This window comes from Alligator mississippiensis, chromosome 5 (assembly GCF_030867095.1).
Source record: "Alligator mississippiensis isolate rAllMis1 chromosome 5, rAllMis1, whole genome shotgun sequence".
In the NCBI taxonomy this organism is placed as follows: Eukaryota; Metazoa; Chordata; order Crocodylia; family Alligatoridae; genus Alligator; species Alligator mississippiensis.
The window spans coordinates 141,575,938-141,594,301 of record NC_081828.1 but is presented as its reverse complement, the minus strand read 5'-3'; the positions used below and the strand labels follow the sequence as shown (position 1 = coordinate 141,594,301).

General features: G+C 41.3%; 1 long non-coding RNA gene across 2 annotated transcripts in view; it reads right to left on the bottom strand.

Annotated features, from left to right (window-relative positions):
- Positions 1-17,144, bottom strand: part of LOC109285847 (uncharacterized) — a 99,503-nt gene extending 82,359 nt beyond the window's left edge. For both annotated transcript variants that reach the window (XR_009462582.1, XR_002093741.2), the window contains exons 1-2: positions 16,833-17,144; positions 13,107-13,161 (exon numbers count right to left, since the gene is read on the bottom strand). This is a non-coding gene — a long non-coding RNA (uncharacterized LOC109285847). The remainder of the gene's footprint in view (positions 1-13,106; positions 13,162-16,832) is intronic.
- Between the last annotated feature and the right edge of the window lie 1,220 nt (positions 17,145-18,364).

Sequence of the window (18,364 nt, the reverse complement as noted above, 5' to 3'; positions counted from 1 at the left end):
TGTTGAATCTTATATATAAATTGTCCTAAATGCCCTACAAAAAAGCCTGGATAGAAGGGGGAGGGGAAAGAAAGTAGCACAACTGCCATACAAAAAAAAAACCCCTCTGTAAAATGATCTCTGTGGATAGGGTTGGGATTTTGCAGCCTGGAGGGAACTTCCTTTAGGGTCTGTCGAAAGACTGCGGAAGTCAATTGGTTTGGGATCATGCCTACAAAGTCCAAAGAATCCAAAGGAAAAAAAAGAAGGAATATCCCATTCCTTTCTCACCTCCCCCCCATACTTCAGGATAAAGAACAGCCTGATCTTCCATACTTCCAAGAAGGCAGCTTCTGCTTTTCTCTCCCCAAAGGTGTATGCATACAGGATACGAAGGAGGAGATAAGTTAGAGAAACTTTAGTTCCCACTCAAAATTCTGCTATGTAATAGACTTCCCCACTTGCCCCTTTAAAGCCTATGACAGTTTCACATTTCCAAAGACAGGCTTGCTCAAATTTGAGAAAGTTGGTGTCGATAGAAGGAAGTATGCGCCAGACAGGTTATTCCTCTATGGTGCTGTTTCAGGACATTTTGGCTCCTATTTCCTGTCCTGTAAACAACTTTGCACTGCATATCACAAAGAGGGAGCATTTCCCCCTATTAAGAATAGATACAGCAAGACCTATGATCTGTATAGCACCTAAAACGGTGCTACATGCTTTAAGATGCAAAAAAAAAAAAAAAAAAAGGCATATCTTTGACATGAACAATTTACAGTTTAAACAGACAATGTAAAAGAAGAATCAGACAATGGGGAAATAAGGGAAGTGATACCTGTAAAGCATTTGGCAGCAGAAAGGACACAGCCAGAAACGTTTCTGTATGATACTGTTTTCTATTCTCCAGAGATTTGGCCAGTCTAACTTTAAGTCAGCAAGTAATGTGGCTTTTGTCACTTCCCTTAAGAAGTTCTTCACAAGGTGATGGTGATGGCAGCTAGACAGATTTTTTTTTCTTTTCCTGTAGCTCAGTAATAGCAGGCCAGCCTTAGGCACCTTAACACCATCTGCTACCAACCTCCCTTTCCCAGTTCCCAGATGTGTCAAGTACAACAAAATCTTATGATCTAGTAGAAGATGTGAAATCCCATTTCAAATGCATTTTGGGGGAGGTTACTTCTACTGTCTAAATTCCCAGCTAAGACTTGGTTTACCTTTGTAGATTTGGATTTCTTTTGTTTTTTAGATAAGACATGTGGGTAGAACTTTAGTCTGGAACTCCACTGCTTCCCTGTTAAAGCACACATTTTCTCACTGCTCTACTGTCCCTTCGCTCACTGAGCCCAGGTCAAGACACCATCTTTCTGGAAAACTGGACTTTATGTGGAACCTCAGTAAGCCTGCTTCATATATTAAGCAGCAGCCAATCATCTTAATTTTTTCATCTTCCCAAATTGAGAACTTGTGTCTTAGTTTTAAACATGTTTAGTATAGCTTAGAGGGACAGTTTCTCTCCTGGGAAAAATATTATTTTTTATTATTCATAGAGCAATAGTGGTAGGAGCCCCAGAACCTCATTGTACTGGGTGCTGATTCGGAACTAAAAGGTTGTCACCATCCTAATGTTAAAGTGAGATGTAAATTAAATAGGGAGGAAAAAAAAAGTTTCTTGGCTTTATTTCTCCTGTTTTTTTTGCTATAGCCTTTGTTATTCGATGACCAGAAGCTCTTCCGACCATGGGTGGTCCTAAAATCTCTGAGAACCAATAGTCTCCTCATTTTCAGTTGCTCCAGTTCGTGTTTTTTATGATTCAACACAATGGGGCAAAACACATGCTTGTACAAGAGGGGGAGGGATGATAGGCATGCATAAACTATGCACACATTTAGAAATCCTTGCTCTTAAAAAAGAGCCTGAGAAAAACCTTTAAAAGTCTGTGCTTTGTCTGCTGCATGAAGTCTTTTGTGCAATCTGTTGATGCTAGTGCAATGGGATTACAATTGTGAGATGCAGCACTGAAGTAATATCAGCAGTGTGTACAGCAGTGGAGGACAAAAGATTGACAAAATGAGTAGGGAAAGGAACTATCAAGAGCAGAGGTGCTGACTAAAGGCCAGACAGCGTAGCCAGCAGATTAAGCAAAACTTATATTATTAGGTAGCAGCCTCCAGCCATAAAAGGTAGAGAGTTCAGCAAACTAGAAAGAGAGATTGATACTCTACTATGACATCTGGATGAATAAGAAACAGAGTTTGATACAAGAGGATCGTGCAAGTCATACACAGCCTTTCTTGTCCAATGTGAGTTATGTACATATTTTAGCAGACTGCTGCAGAGGATAAAATGAAGACTGTCAAGAGAGCACCAGAAAGATACCATGTTGGACTATTTCTGCTCTGTCACACTTCTGCAACTGCTGGTAGAGTCCAGAGATTTTATTATAGTGATACCAGGAGAGATTTTTCACTTTACTCCCAGATTTGTCATATGCTTGAAGTCTTCATTGCATTTTTGCATTGATCTTTGCAGCTGTCATGCCTCCCTTATTCTGCGGTAGGTGCATTTGGATGCCTTTCTTAAAAGGTCTCATTGGATTTCTCACTGCAGCCTTCAGCTTCTTCTCCTGGGTACTGTTACATTAAAGAATGGCAATGCAGGATAATTTTTAACCATGCATTTACAACCCAAGGTTTAGAATATACAGCTCACAGGCAACAGCTCAGTAACAATATTACTAAAACTGCCAAAAGTCAGATGCTTTTTAAGCACCACTGCTGCAGGATTAGGCAACAAGAGCTTGATCCTGGGGGGGGGGGGGGGGGGGGAAGAGTGGTACTGAGCACCCACAACTGTCACTCTACAGCAGTGGTTCTCAATCTTTTTTGTACCAGGACCCACTTATAAACACTGACGGTCAGTCTTGACCCAGTGCCCCTCACTCCAAACCCACTACCCCTCACCTCCAGGCCCCAGTCCCACAGTGTGTGGAGCAGGGGATGGATGTGTGGAAAAAGAAGGGGGAGGGGCATGGGGAGCCCCAAGCAGCCCTTCGCAGGCTAGCACGCTAACAGCCTGCAAGGGAAGAGCCATGGTTTCCCACATTTTTCTCCTTTAAAAGTAGAATCTATTTTTAAAGTTTGTTGATGACCCTTTCATATATTCTTCCAACCCACTTTCGGGTCATGACCCATGGGTTGAGAATACTGGACAGGAATTAGGAGTGCTCAGAATCTCCAAGAAATGCTGTTTCTGAATTTGTGAAGTTGTTAATTCATTGCAATGTGCTCTTCATTTCAGAGGGGGCCTGATTTGTTTCCTTTGAAGGAACACGATAAAACACCAAGAGATCACAATGTAAGCAGTACTGGGATTTGCTTATTTTCATTGTCAGTTATTTCTATGTCCATTGCTTACCCCAATTTGATTATAAATTGGTCCCCTTTCCTATGACACTGATAATTAAGAGATTGGCTACCAAGCTAAGGCTACGAATAGATGTCTTTGGAGCAGGATGTATCCTGGCACAGCTGATCCGCTCCAATGACATCTACTGACATTGCCAGGGTTACTGATCTGCACTGCCCCTGTCATTCCCAGGGCAGAGGGGGACTGATCCTGTGGGACAATGACCCTGGGTACCATGTCATGTCTCAGGCATCACCTGCTTGCAGAGAAACAATCTCCTCTGCAGGAAGATTGCTGGGGCCTGCAGTAAAACAAACATGTCCTCGCATTTAAGGCATCACGAACTGTGACTACCTTTGGTCACATCAACATTTTGGGGCACTTGCAGAGCAACAAGGAGCTAGAACATCTGTTTGATCACAACTTGAGCCACCACAGAAATGTTTATGGCAGCACAAGGGCAATTTCTATTTGCACCCTAGTATTCACTCTATTAATTCCAATGTTCATTTTTGGAATTCCTTCATGTATGGTAGAACCAAGTCCTTTACTTTTCTGATGCACACAATTTTTCCCTCCTCAGTCTACTGTGAAGGAACTCAGGTCACTCTTCTTCAGTCTTCTTTGACAGTCACTTTGATCCCGCTGACCTTTCAACACGTAGCTTTTCTGGTCTTGTAAGCTTTGTACGTAGCTGTAATCAAAATTACTTTTTCAACAGCACCTGCAGTTCTGTATGTAAATGTTCATTCTATACACAAGGGAAAGGTTACTTGCTTTTTGTTCCCTATCTGTACTGATGGTCTCTGGCAAGAGAAACACCAATGGGATTTTAAGCTACCCTTTTTTTTTTTATTACTTGTGCTTTTACGTATACATATATAAAACTAAACTCCTTACAACAACCAATGTTCCTGTCTCTTCACTTAGCATAAAAGTAGTCTTTTAAGAGGAGAGACTGTTGTTAGTAGTAACAACCTCCATAAACCAGTGAATGACGTTGACTAGGAGCCAAAACCACCAAAGGCCTTAGGGGGCTTTTAAATACCGAACTACCCCAAAAGGTACCCAAATCCAAAATGTAGATACTTAAAAAGGCCTCTTCTGCATGCCATCTGACCCCCTTTTGCATTTCAAACCTAATAGCCCTCTAAGTTGCCAAACTAGGTATCTGAAGGAATCTGCAGAACTACCCCAGTTTGTAATGCCGAGTGGCTTGATACCTACATTATGCTTAAGACTTTCCAGACAAAATAGAGTAAGAGAAGTTGCTCCCTGTATTCTTTAATTCAGTGGTTTTCAACCTTTTTTTATTTGCAGGGGTCAGCAGACCATAGGTTGAAAACTACTGCTTTAATTCAATTGTTCAGTGGTTAGAGCATTCATCCAGGATCTGGAAGTGTGGGGTTCCACACCTTCTTTCTGAGGGGGATCTAAACGCATTGCTCCAAGGCAATTGCTGTAACTACTAGACTACAGAGTCTCATTCATTTTCTCACTAGCCCACTGAACAATTATTTGCAAAACAGAGCAGCTTCAACAGAAGCAAATGTGAACACCACAGTCCAGAACACCCTATACCTGGAAGGTTGAGAGCTGCTGGATTAAAGTCTTCTCAAGCAACGGAGAAAACTGAAACCTAATATGCCAGTCTTGGTTGAGTGTGCTGACCCCTGGTCTACAGGGGAAAAAAAGAAGGAAGAAAAGAGCAGCAGCACCACTGCCACCACCACCTCAGCCTCCTTTAGCAGTATTCTGCAAATAGTTTAGGCACTTAACTCCAGCAGAAGATTCAGGGTAGTGAATCTCAGATGGATGGAAGCTCTCCCTGTAATCTAGAGTAAGAAGACATCTACAAACCTCTCTCCTTACCATTCCTACAGGCTACCTACGGTTTCCTGTTGTGCAGGCTTATTTTTTTGCAGATTCAGTTCTTAAGTACCTAACTCTCCAAAAACATCGTGTCCAGGGCTTGAAACTCTTAGCTCAGGAAGACAGGATTCTACTAGGCAGCTGGATACCTAGAAGTTAGGTGCTAAAGGTGAAGCCTAAGCCTGCTTCATAGATCAACAAGTGCTGTTTCCCAACAATTATCCGACTCTTGTTCCTTACCTCCCCAATAATTTTTGCCAGCATCTTTTTCAATTTTGATGGTCTCCACCAGCAGATGGCTTCATTTAGGCAACTGTTTCTTGTTTCTTTAGGGCTTTAACTAAAACCTACTACTTTAATAGGTTTGGGGGTCAAGAAATAGCTGCACACTATAAATAAAAAGAACTAGCTCTTTTATCAAAGCAGGCTGCCGTCATCTTTGAAGATGGTGGCTGTGAAAAGCAGTGTTTCAAGGACTGAACCCATCCTAAGCTCCATGGGGCATGCATACTAATATGGCATCTTCAACCCATGCTCTGTCTCTCTCCTTTCAGGTGTGAATGAGCAGGAATACAGAGAGGATAGAAATAGTACTTGTACACTTCCATCCAAAGGCACTTTATGTAGCTTAATCATTACAGTAACCCTGTTGTAATAAATGTATGGTGCCCACAAGTCTAATTCTCCACTTTACAGATGGAGCAACTAAGCCATGGACAAGTAAAATAGCTTCTCTAAGATCACATCTGAAATCTGTACTGGTGTCAGGGCCATCTCCCTCAGCAACTTCCAGTCACAAAGTTTAACCACTAGGCCTGTCTTCACTCTCAGAGAAAACTGAATTTACAGAATAGTTGGAAAAGAACAGAAGGGTATTTTGTAATCAAGTTAATTATAGGTAAATAGTGAACAGAACTGAAGGACCATGCCATGCTTTCTAGAATAAGATAACAGATTGCATGCAACACTGCACACCCCAGTAGTAAGGTGATATGCCAAACTCCCATCTACATGGCCATTAGAGGTCTTTGGCTGCTCTCACAATTTGACCACCCTTCTTTCTGTCAAAGGCATGTTTTCCCTATTGATGGGAATTCAGACTAAAAGCTCCTAGGTTCTTCTCAGTATTCCCTCTCCATCCTTTCCTGGGGCAGCCATCAGGCTGAAACTGGCTACAGGCAGCTTTTAAAACAAAATAAAAAACCACAAATGGTTACATGGATTTTTTTCCTTTCTTCTCTGGGCTTCAGGATTGTGGTTAAACATGGATCAAATTTTCCAACAATCAATCTTTTCTTCCGTCCTTTTTGACAAGGGTCAGGTATTTACATATTATCTCTATAGTTCATCTTCCCAGTGTACAATTTATAGCTTTAAGCTCAACTTCTTCACCCTCATCTGCTCAAATGGTTGCAGGGGTTCATCTTTAAATATGTCATTGTCTCCACTTTCTGGGGACAGCATTATCTTTGCTCACGAACCTTGATTTAGAAGCATACAGATGTCTCTCAACCATGTTCATCTGGAATTCTCTCAGTTCTGACTCAGCACCGCACTCCTGATATTGAAGTCTGAATAATGTATCTGGGATAAAAGAGGTGTTAATTGCTGTTCCTCTTGCAGGTGTCACTGCTTTCACTACCATGATGGGAATTCCATTATTTCTGCCTCTTAATTCTGAAGCCTTTTTTTTCTTCCTTTTTCTGGGAAGAAATCTGTGTTTTATGGCACTTCAGCAATATCCCCATTACCTCATACCAATCTGCTAGTTTACAAAGATTCCTTATCATGTCTGGTTACTTACATGGACACCTTATTGTAGCACATGAGCACATTACTTTTATGTCCCAGCCACCCTACACAAATACTTAAGCATATCTGGTACAATACTTCCCACCTACACTTCAGTGTGATAAGAGACTTCTACTGGCTTCTGGTAAAAGTTTTCTGCTGACATATGAACACTCTTACCTGCAACATTTTCTCCAAATTTGTATTTTATAGGTCTCCACGGAACAGTTTCTCATCTAGCATGATGTATTGGCAATAGTTTCAAATTAATCCTTTAAAAGCAGTTAAAGCCAGGTCTGCTGCTTGCCTCTTCCCCCTGCTCCCCAATACAGACACTCTTAATTTAATTTTCTTCCTTCTAAAACTCTGAAAATGCATTTATTCTGCATAATCTTTTATAACTTGTTTTGGTAATTTTTTACCAAGCCCCTTTATGAACACATGAAGTATGAGCAAGCTTACACTCCCATTATATTAACCATCAATAGCCTCTCATTGATTCCAGCGGGGCCAAGATTTCCCTAAGAGTTATGTGAGCACTAATTTCTAAGCCAGCGGTTTTCCACCTGTGGTCTGTGGACCTCTGGGGTTCTGCAGACTATGTCTAAGGGGCCCACGAAAGATGACTATGATCAATTAAAAGTACACAAATACCCACACTTCAAATTCAAAGGGGTCTGCATCTCCTTTTGAAATTTTTAGCGGTCTGCAAATGAAAAAGGTTGAAAACCACCATTCCAAGGGACTTTGATGGCTCACGTATCTAAAGATGAAGGTCTAACAATATAGCCTTATATTATTATAAAAGTCACTTCATTTAAGACTTTTTTCATAGGCAATGCATGGGGAGGCACAGGGGGGCACATACCCACCCAGGTTTGTGCTAATGCTGGGGTGCTGGGCTGTAGCCCAACCAGAACCAGTACCTGGGGGCAGCGGTGGCAGCACGAAGTTGTGCCTACCTACTGTTAACACTTCTGCATTGTCTGTGCTTTTTTCTAAATAGATAGGTAAGTTGTGTTTTTTCCTCAGCACTATGAGTTCAGAATAGTAAAATATGCTATCCTGATATGAGTGAGGTATGAAATATTTGAAAACAAAGGGCCAATTGCTGCTCTCAGTTCTACCAGGAATAACCTGGGTTTACATTACAGATTTACACTGAGACAACAGACATGAAGTTTGGTCGATAACTTTTTGCTACCATAAGTAAGTATTTCTGAGACTATAATATGCAGCCATTTTGCTTCAAAATTTGTGATGCTAAATGAAACAATAGCCTCATGTAAAATTGTTAAAACAATTTCCAACTTACTGCACCGCCTCTAAGTCTGAGACAAGGGCAATTCTTTAAGTAAAAAGTGACTGGATCAGTGTAGAAGACCCTTAAAATATATTACTGACAAGATGAGAGATCTTAATATTAGAATTAGTCAAAAGACGAGATTAATTTTGTGACGCCCTCATTCCAAAAACTTAAATTTGAACTAGTACTAGCTTTACTAACAAGGTGAAAATAGTAAAGTGGTTTGGCATAGTACAGATATAACTGTACGAGGAAACTAATTACCAGGTTCCCTTCCTGTTTTAATACTGGTTGAACCATCTTTAAAAATATTTTTAATGATATCATCTCCACTAAAAATCAATAAGCATGTTGACAGAGTAGAGACAAAAGGATATAGAATCTGTCTTAATTTTACAAATTTCAGTATTGAAAGTCAAACCTCTTTAATAGAAAATTAGATCGCTCACTGTAGAACACAATTGTTCTATTTTCTCATTCTTAGAGAAGTGGTCTTCACATCTACATGGACAGGATATGCTGGATTTTGTCACAGCATTATGGCACAGATCTTCTGCTGTAAAATGGTACTGCTACCTTAGGAAAAAGTGCCTCTTTACAGCTGCTAAGCATCTCCAGCCTCTTTTTTTTTTTTTTTTTTTAAAGCAAAGTTGCTGAGGCTGCATTGAATTCAATGGTAAGAGGACTTGGCCCTTAGTCTGATATAAGCAAACATAAACACAATCTTTGTTTAGCTAGAGAAGCCAACCTTTCAAATAAGCTTTAATTACCTTTTGGACAAGTCTAACAAAGAGGAAAAAAACCCCCACCAAAACAAAAAACCCATAGCCTCTTCCTATTGCACAGTAAATTCCACTGGCAGACAATGTGAGCAAATACTAACTTTTTTGATTCATGGTTTGTGCTGTAGTGGTGCCCAGCATCCTTAATCAGGATTAAGGACCCCCATTGTATGAATATCTAATTTAGTTGAAACATGGTGCACGTTGATGTTAGTCCAAATAGTTTCAATCCCTTCTTCCAATGAAGGGAGAAACTCTGTAGCATTATCTGCCACTTTCTGTAAATACTGCCATTTGTCTTTTCTTTAGATGCATTGCAGAAATGTTTCCAAATAAACCCTATTATTATAATAAAATGACAATGTGACAAACAGCTTGGCAAATAGATCTGCAACTCAAACAAAAAACAGATGCAGCACTTTGATCTTCAGAAGGAAAAAAAAGCCGCCTTGTAATTCAGAAACACTACTGTTTAATATAAAGTAAAGTAAATTTAGGTGGTCACTATTTTCTCCACCTCCGTATTAAAATATGAAGCTCTGCCACAAAGCTCTTATGCTCTCTCTGACCTTTCAAAGTTTTCCAAATTCAGTCTAGTCTTTTTTTCTTGTTTGTTTTTACAATTTATGCTGAGTGAAGGCTTACAAGTCTCAGTTTCATATATTTTTAAAAATTTGTTTAAAATGCTGATTTTTACTTGTTTCCTTTCCATCTAGATCAAAATTACACAGATTATAAATATGTATCATTTATCATTTTATTTGCTTTTCATCATTATGTTGAATACTTTAAAGTGAGCCTAAATGCCATCCAAGAGCTAAGTATTCTAACATTTTTCTCTTTTGCCCCATCCCATTTAGTTTGATGTACAACAAAATACACAAGAATTTGTTCCAATAACATGGTCACATATTACAAATGTCATAAATTAAAATTCATAGATACATCTCAAAAATACATTGTTTGCTTTGACAACTGTCAAATCCTCTAACAACACTTTGTAGTACATAATATTTTGTAATACTAATGGAGTCTTAGTAATGAGAGACCTCATTACAGCACTTTTCTATTCAATCTTTGCTGATAAATGGGGAAGGATAACAAATTTTGGCATGTGAAAATTCTAAGCTACATGGATTATTTACATTCTACTGCTCATACTTGTTGTAGAGTCTAGCGAACACTTTGTTACTTTCCTTGACACCTTCACTGACCATTCACTTACACTATAACAGTTGTTCTTTTCCTGTACTTTTAAAAAGTAGGCAACTTAACAGCAGACATTCTATAAAACATTTATAAAAATTATATAAAATGTAATGCTTTGTAGAATGTGTGTTGTTAATAATAAACCATTGTATATTATATAATGCATCTCCCCAATCCTACCTAGCTCCCACCCATTACCCAGGGCTTCCACTATTCACAGGAAAAATTTTTGTAAGTCAAAGTTTTCAGTTAACTTCATTATATAGAATTTACTATGAACCATGATAATTTCATACTAAAATCTTGTAAATGTAAGCAACTCCTTATGTTGTTTTAGCTATAGTTATATTTTTGGAGATCAGTCATGGTCTTACATTTAGGATTTTGCTTACACACACACACACACACACACACACACTTCCTCCCCCAACAAAAAAACCCCTACCACAACCCTCCCAACAGTAGTCACATAGCTTAAATACTGTGCTTACAAAAATGTTTTATTTTAGCTTACTAAAATAAATAATTACAAAACCTCATATACATGTTTCTGTTGAGTATATTTAATAATATTGTACTTAGAACTTTGTATTCTCTCATTAAACTAAGATTTAGGGTGATCTACATTTAATTTTGATACAGCAGTATGTTCCATATAATTGTCTAGCAACAATACCAATTATGTCAGTGCTACTGGGTCCTTCAAAAGCCACATTTTAAAAAGGTTGTATTTGTACCCTCCCTACTCCTCTTACCATATTGACACCATTTGTTTCATTTATAAGTAACAGTGAAAATACTCTGGAGAAAAAATATTAAAAAAAAAAACCTGTATGAAGAGATTCTCTTGAGGACAAACTTTTAATAATGATTTCAACACAAATCGTTTGAAAGATAATTTGTTATACCCTGACTAGTCACGCTGTGATATGAACTAAAGCAGCAAGAGTTAAGACTTCCTCGTAATGCACAAAAATCTTAGCATATTGCATGGCAACTGAACGATACATTCATTAACTTTGTTTTTGTGCCTTGAAAAAGGTCAAGTGGAATGCTGATTGTTAGACAATCACTTTGTTTCAGACATTTTTTATTAGACAAAAGGCTTACAGTTGAATGCTGCATTGTGCCCCACCCATCCAACTATGAGAATGACTATATTTTTTACTTCATTACATTATAACACTGTATTACAATTTACTAATTAAATGCTGCAGGTAGTAAGCATGTGTGCATGCTATGAAGGTATTCTCACAAAAAATATACCCCCCCCCAAAAAAAACACCCCAACATATCTTAGCAACCAAATCATACATGAAAAGACATGCACCAAAGAAGGAAAGAAACAATATGGAGACAGAATATTACAAACCTTTTTTCTGCAATTACGACATGTTCCACCCCAAACTAAGAAGTATTTTTAATGTGAAAATTAAGTGCGTAAAGCACTTGATTTTTTTCTAAAATGAATTGCAAGCAGCTGTGATTTTCTTAAAACACAGAAGGCCTGAATTTTACTTGATAGTAAACTATTAAAATTGCATGATGCTGAATTCTTTCATCTATAATAAAATTATTAATACAAGGGATCAAAACAGAAATGTTCTCAGTCTTACTTTTGTTCAGAGCACATGAAGAATACTGAAAGCATATTTTGTTAACCTACAGCAACTATATAATTTTCTTTGCTGCCAAGGAAATTTCTCATGAATATACCTTAGAGATCTTTTTTCAACAGAAGCCTTAATATGTACATTCAATCAAGCTAAAATGAAGTATCTTGGGATCAGCATACTCCTTAAGATGAAGGACTAGATAATAGCATCAGATAGCAGTAAAATGTATACAGAAGTCAAAATGAAGTGGCCTTTGGTCTGATGAACTAAAGGGAAAGCAGTCAGCAGGGCAAAGGCTTTCTAAAGCAGGTCTGATTTTTCCTATACTGGATGCGAGTTTGTCACTTTCCCTTCCCAGTAAAATTCTTTTTTTTTTTTAATTCCTAGACACTTCATGGAAAGCTCTGAGTGATTGTAGCAGGTGTATATTTTATGCAATATTCAAGTTCTAGAAAACCAGAAACGTGGTCCTTTCCTCCATACACTAATTATATGAACAGTGGAAGACAACAGGCATTCCTTATACTTACATATATTCCAACAGACAAGTTACAAGTCAAATGGTATAGACCTCTATTAGTCATCATTGGCTAATCTCCACAAAGAAGTGGTAGACTTTCCTACCTGTAACTCAGGATTTAATAGTAAGGTGCATTTTAGTATTTTATAAAGATAAAGTGCATTTTGGTAAGTAGTATTAGTACAAGTACTAAAATACCATCAAAATAAGTTGGCAGCGAACACTGTTACATGCACCGTGTTTGTCCACTTACCCATTCACTGTCAACTATCAGTCATTAATGAGGTTTTGTTACCTACCTTTATGCTTATGAACCCATAAGGGTCGTAACATCTCAACAGTTAACAGGTACACATTCCAGTTAAGTTACTCACTTATAAAAAATGGTTATTAGAGGAACGAAGATTTGACCAGACAAGTGCTTTGCAAGTCAAATGAAAAATGCCGATCCACTAACTGGAACTGACTTCTAGGTATTACCCATAATGCTTTACAGCTTATGATAGCTAAAGGTATCTGCAATATGCTGTTTCAGGATTCTGATGCAATCAATTGGTCTATTTAGAAAACAATTAATAATCTACTGAAATCCACAAAAATGTATAGCAATGTTGCTTGTACTTACATGTTGCATTGACTTCAATACAGGGAACAGTAGCAGTGTCGACTCTATTGGAGATCTGCAAGATTCAGGTATTTGTAAGAGAGTTATTCGTTTCTGCTAGTTTCAAGCATAAAAATAAAGCTTCTTGTAATTTTGCATCTGACACCCTAACATTAACTCAAGGAATGTAAAACACAGACGAGGTAGCTGCAGAAGTGAAAAAGTAGGCATTTGAACCTCTTAAATGATAATTGTGATTTGAGGACATGTTAGAAAATAATGTAGGTAGCATATTTCTAAATAATAGAACACTATTATTTATAGCCAATCTTCAGCAATATTGAAAGGGAACTCCTCTTTCAATGGCCTTTCTAACTCTCCACCTCACACCATTAATAGAAATACTTATTCCTGGCTAGAATGGACAGAAATGCATTTAAATTGATATTTGAAATCCAAGGCCTCCTTTTCAAAAAATCAACTTAAAAAAGAGAACAGTTCAGAATTAAATAGCTGTTATTTACTATATGATATGTATTTTTCTCTACTATTCCAATTGCAAATTATTCTGCTGGTAAAAAAAAAGTGTTGTATTTTCAGTCTTACTGTAAGAAGATGTTTACTTATAGCAGCAGAAAAAAAAATGACCTGTTAAAAAAAAAAAGGGGAATTAATAAACAAAGTAGGATTCTTTATATCTTTCAGGACATGGCAACTTCATTTCATATTTCTAGATAACCACTTGCAGTAAAAGCTGTTTTGCAAGTTTTGGGGGGGGGAGGGGGGGTTGCAGATTCCTTATTAAACATGAATAAAATGAATGAGCAACAATGTTTTGGTCATTATATAATGGACTGCACGAGGAAAAATAAAGCTCCTGTACTGTTGAGATTCCTCTGTATACAACTAGCCCCCCCTGAATTAAAGTGAAATAAACGGCATCAATATTAAAAACGGATTGCTTATTCAGTTTGTCCAGCCATCTAGCAGTAAGTGGGTGTTGTGGAATGGTCTGGCACACATTTACGGAGAGAGCTCAAGGAGGTGCTATTCTGGAACATTCTCACACAGCAATTACTGTGCAAATTACCAGACCCCAGAACATAAAAATACCGAACTTCCAAAGGTAGATACTTTTCTTCCAAAGAGACTGACAGGGAGTATATTTATATAGCAGCCTTCCACATTTTTGATTGCACATTTTTCTGAGGTGTGGTTTTGTTTAATATTTAAAGAAAAGCTGCTGGAATTAGATGGCCACATAACTGCCCTTAGAGGATTTTCTGTAATACTAAGATTACAGTCTCCACTTATTTTTTTTAGTATCTCTCCACATTTTGCCAGGTATATTTTAAGACGGTGCCCTACACAAGGACAGGACAGAGCGCCCACTGCATATTATTGCTGTTGTTGGGTAGAGACTGCTAGGTAAAATGACAGGCATTCACTGATGACTACGCTTATATGCATAGGAAACCCCTACTTCACATAACGATGTTAAAAGGAAGAATTTTGAAAAAGTCACATTTGTATAAAAGGACTCAACTTAATGACAACAATCAAGACGGGCCTTTTGTCTTTCGATGGTTCCAGTGGAAGACTGTGCACTTTCTGGGAATGGCAAAGATTGAGGGCTCTTTTTAAAGACAGACATAATGCAGGTAAAAAGGCAGGCCTTCTTTCTCTCCCCCACCTCTGCTAATGCGCCTCCATCTCGTACACGCCCAGTATTCCTTGCCTTTTGGAGTCTCACTCATGCAGAGCCTTGTGATTTTTTATATATTATCTTTTTATACATGTATTATCTTGAGATACACAAATGCCTAATGAGGAACAGGCTCAAACCATTACACTCATTTGAATAGTGACCTAATTCCAAATTTTGATCAGAACTCACTATAAATGAGCGATGGTTTGAGCCGCCTCCTCATTAGGCATTTGTGTACCTCAAGATTATATATATAAGCTAGTACAGGTCACCTGCTGCACCATAAGTGCTGCCACTCCCCACAACTGGATTTCAGAAGCATTTTTACAGTTTTGAAGTTAACACTGGAAGTGTCGCAGTTCCTACTTTTTCACTAATGCAGTTATAGAGCTGCATCATTTGTCTGATTCCTCAGTGACTGAAAACTCTAGATTACTGACACGTTTTAGTCTCAAAAAAAAAAAGTGAACGTGACTAAAATCATTAGTTTAAAAGTAATATATGCAAAAGCCTATCTAATCTTATTTCTTTAATAGCCGGCATCCAGTTCAGTGCCCCATTGTTAAATGTCACTTTCTGAGGATGCTAGTCTTTATTAAGTGACCCTGACATAAAAACCTGTAAGCTTTTTTACACTGCATCACTGGACGCATTTAAATTTCTCCCTTGTTTTGCTTTTCCACAGATTTATGGTTGTGACTGCACAAGTTAAACTGTCCTGTTTCCTCAGATTTTAGGATACTTCTATTTCCAGGGAAATTAACTCACGAAGCATTTGTTGTCCCATTTTCTACCTCATTGTCTTTGCTAAGCTTTAACTGCCTGCCACTATTTCTCATGTGGGTTCACAATGCCATCTTCTTGATAACAGACCAAATGAAATTATTCAGAAGCAACCTGAGTGCCTAGCTATAGGGACAGATTCTTCTATACGGTTATCTTGTTCTGAGAAATGATAATGCTTCTCTCTCACAGGTATCAGGACCTCTGCAAAAGTCAACTGCCCTGGCTACGCCCATCTTCATTTCAGAGTCAGGCAGCTTTCAGTCCAGACAGTGCTGCTATACCAGAAAAAAATCTTGACAGAAGTCTAGGGCTGACACACCCATTTTTACTAATTGCTGTTTCTGTGCATGTCAATCGCTCCTGCTGCAAAATAAGGAAGTCAGTCTATGACTGGCTATACAAGGCATTTCACACAACCTGCCTAAAGCATGCTGATATTAAATGCCATGAGCTTAGAGCAGGTGGAGTTAGTAGCTGGACTAGCTATGCCAGTCATTTCACACAAACTGCCTAAAGCATGCTATATTAAGTGCCAGGATATTAGAGTAGGTGGACTTAGCAGCCTCTGCTCACAATTCAGTTTGATTACGTCTCCTTTCTTCCTCTACGGAGACCTCCCATGCCTTTATTCACTGCAGACTGCATTTTAGCAACTCGCTGTGCCCTTCTGTGGCACATGACACTTCACATTGACCAGCACTGGGGTTCCTTAGAGGAGGCGGCTCCCTATTACCTAGACTTGTTTCACCATTGCTTCCAGGCACCTCTAAAATCAAACGCGGGGCTCCATTCCCTGGTCGCTGGAGGCAGATGACAACTAACCATGCACCGAAAGGATAAGGAAAAGCCACTGAGGAGGCGAGAAGAAGATGCGATGTGGGCAGGGAAGATGTCGCTGCCAGGTTGGGCCAGCTGGAGGGTTTAGTTTGATACCGGTACGTTAATCCCTGCCTAGCCTACAACAGGCATAGGAAGTGCAACCCCCACACCCCTTAAAAATTCCTTCCTGCCCTTCACATACTTCATTGCCTCCTTCCAGGGGAGATGCCCAGAGGGGGATGGAGCCAGAGGGGTCCTTTCTCCGCCTCCCCCCATGGTGTGTGTGCGCCAGGTGCCCGGTGCTGCTCGAGTGCCTTGAGAGCGAGCTCCCTCCCTCCAGCCACCTCCACCAGGGGCAGAGTCCCCCGCGCTGCCCGGGCGCCTACGTCGCGGGGGCTCTGCAGCGCTCTCCCAGGACGGACTCACTCGCTCACCTGTAGGAAGAAGCCGCTGAGCACCCGGCGGCGGCGCCTCCTCCTGCGCCGCTGCAGCAGCGCGGAGCTCGCAGGAGACAGCAGGGGAGGGGGCTGCGGTGTCATATACCAGACACTACCATTCCCCCCCTTACTTATGGGGGCGGTGCGCCCGGCGGTCAGGTGACGGCGCAGCCCCCTGCGCCGCAGCGCCGGGTGGTTGCAGCCGGGGGGAGGGCACAGAACGCCCCTTCCCTCAGCGCTCGGCAGCGGAACCCCGCGCGCTCTGGAGCAGAACGCGGCGATGGCGCCACGTGACGCCGCGCCCGGCCGCCTCAGCCAGCTTCTGCAGTCTCATCCCCCCTCCCGCCCCGCAGCCCCGCCACGGCGAGGGAAGCCCCGGGGTCCTCCGGCACAGAACTCCCCCGCAGCTGCACAAAGAGGGGCCCGTGCCCCCGCCGGGGCACATGGGTGCTGCAGTGCCGGCCCGGGGAGAAGTGCAGGGCGTGGCGGCCCTGCTCTCTGCCTCGCTGCCCGCTCCCCACCCCCGCTTGGCCGTTCCTCACGCACGGCCCCCGCCGGAGGAAGTCGCCTCTCGAGGGGCCTCCGCATGGTCCCGAGGGAGTGCTGAAGGGGCCGATGAACCCTGAGGGGGGCGGGAAAGGAGAAAGCCCGAGAGACGCAAGGACAGGATCGCCGCACAGGGGGACCCTTTGCTGCGGGGGGGCGGGGTCACTTGACTGCGGGGTCTAGAGAGCCGCTTGCCCCCGTGCCACAAACGCCCAGGCGGGAGGCAGCCTCACCGGCTGGCCCTGATGCCGCCCTGAGGAAAAATGAAAATCTGAGGAAAAGCTAAGGAATGAAAGGAGCCGCCGCCAGGCACAACGCCTCTGCCGCACACCCGGGCCCGCAGCGCGCTCCGCACGCCTCCGTGTAGCCGGCGGGCAACGCCCAGGCTGGCGCTCCTCACTGGGGCAGCGGGGCCTGGGCCTGCCCGTGGCGTGCGCGGGGTGAGGGCAAATAAGTAGAAAAGGTCAAATTAAAACAAAGCTAGTGGTGCGAGAAGGGACACACGCTGGAAGGCGGGGTTGGACAGAGCTATTCATCATCCATAAAGATAATTGCTTTTCCTAGCGGGAGAGAAGAGAGCTGTGTCGTTGCCCCTCTGAGCTCCCTGACGGTATAAACCCTCGCAGAGACGGGGTGGGGTCAGCAGCTTTCCCCCCCGGCTCCCACCCATCCTCTCCTTCAGAAACTGCCTCCTCAAAGCAAACCCACCCCTGAGGCTTCCTCAGCCGGGCCGAGGCACGGAAAACTTTCAAAGAAGTCTTCCAGCTATTTGACGTGGTCTAATAAAAGATGCCGGATTTCCCCCAAGCCCCTTGCCAACCTCTCCCACGAACACCCTCAGTTGATGCCCATCTGGGGGAATCCTTATCTATTCAAAGCAGGTGATGAAAAGCACTAGTGGGTAGTGCTTTCTCACCAGTTGGGAAAAGCCCAGCACCCTCAGTCCAGTGCTAGAGGAAGGCTACTTAGAAGGGGGAAGGCTC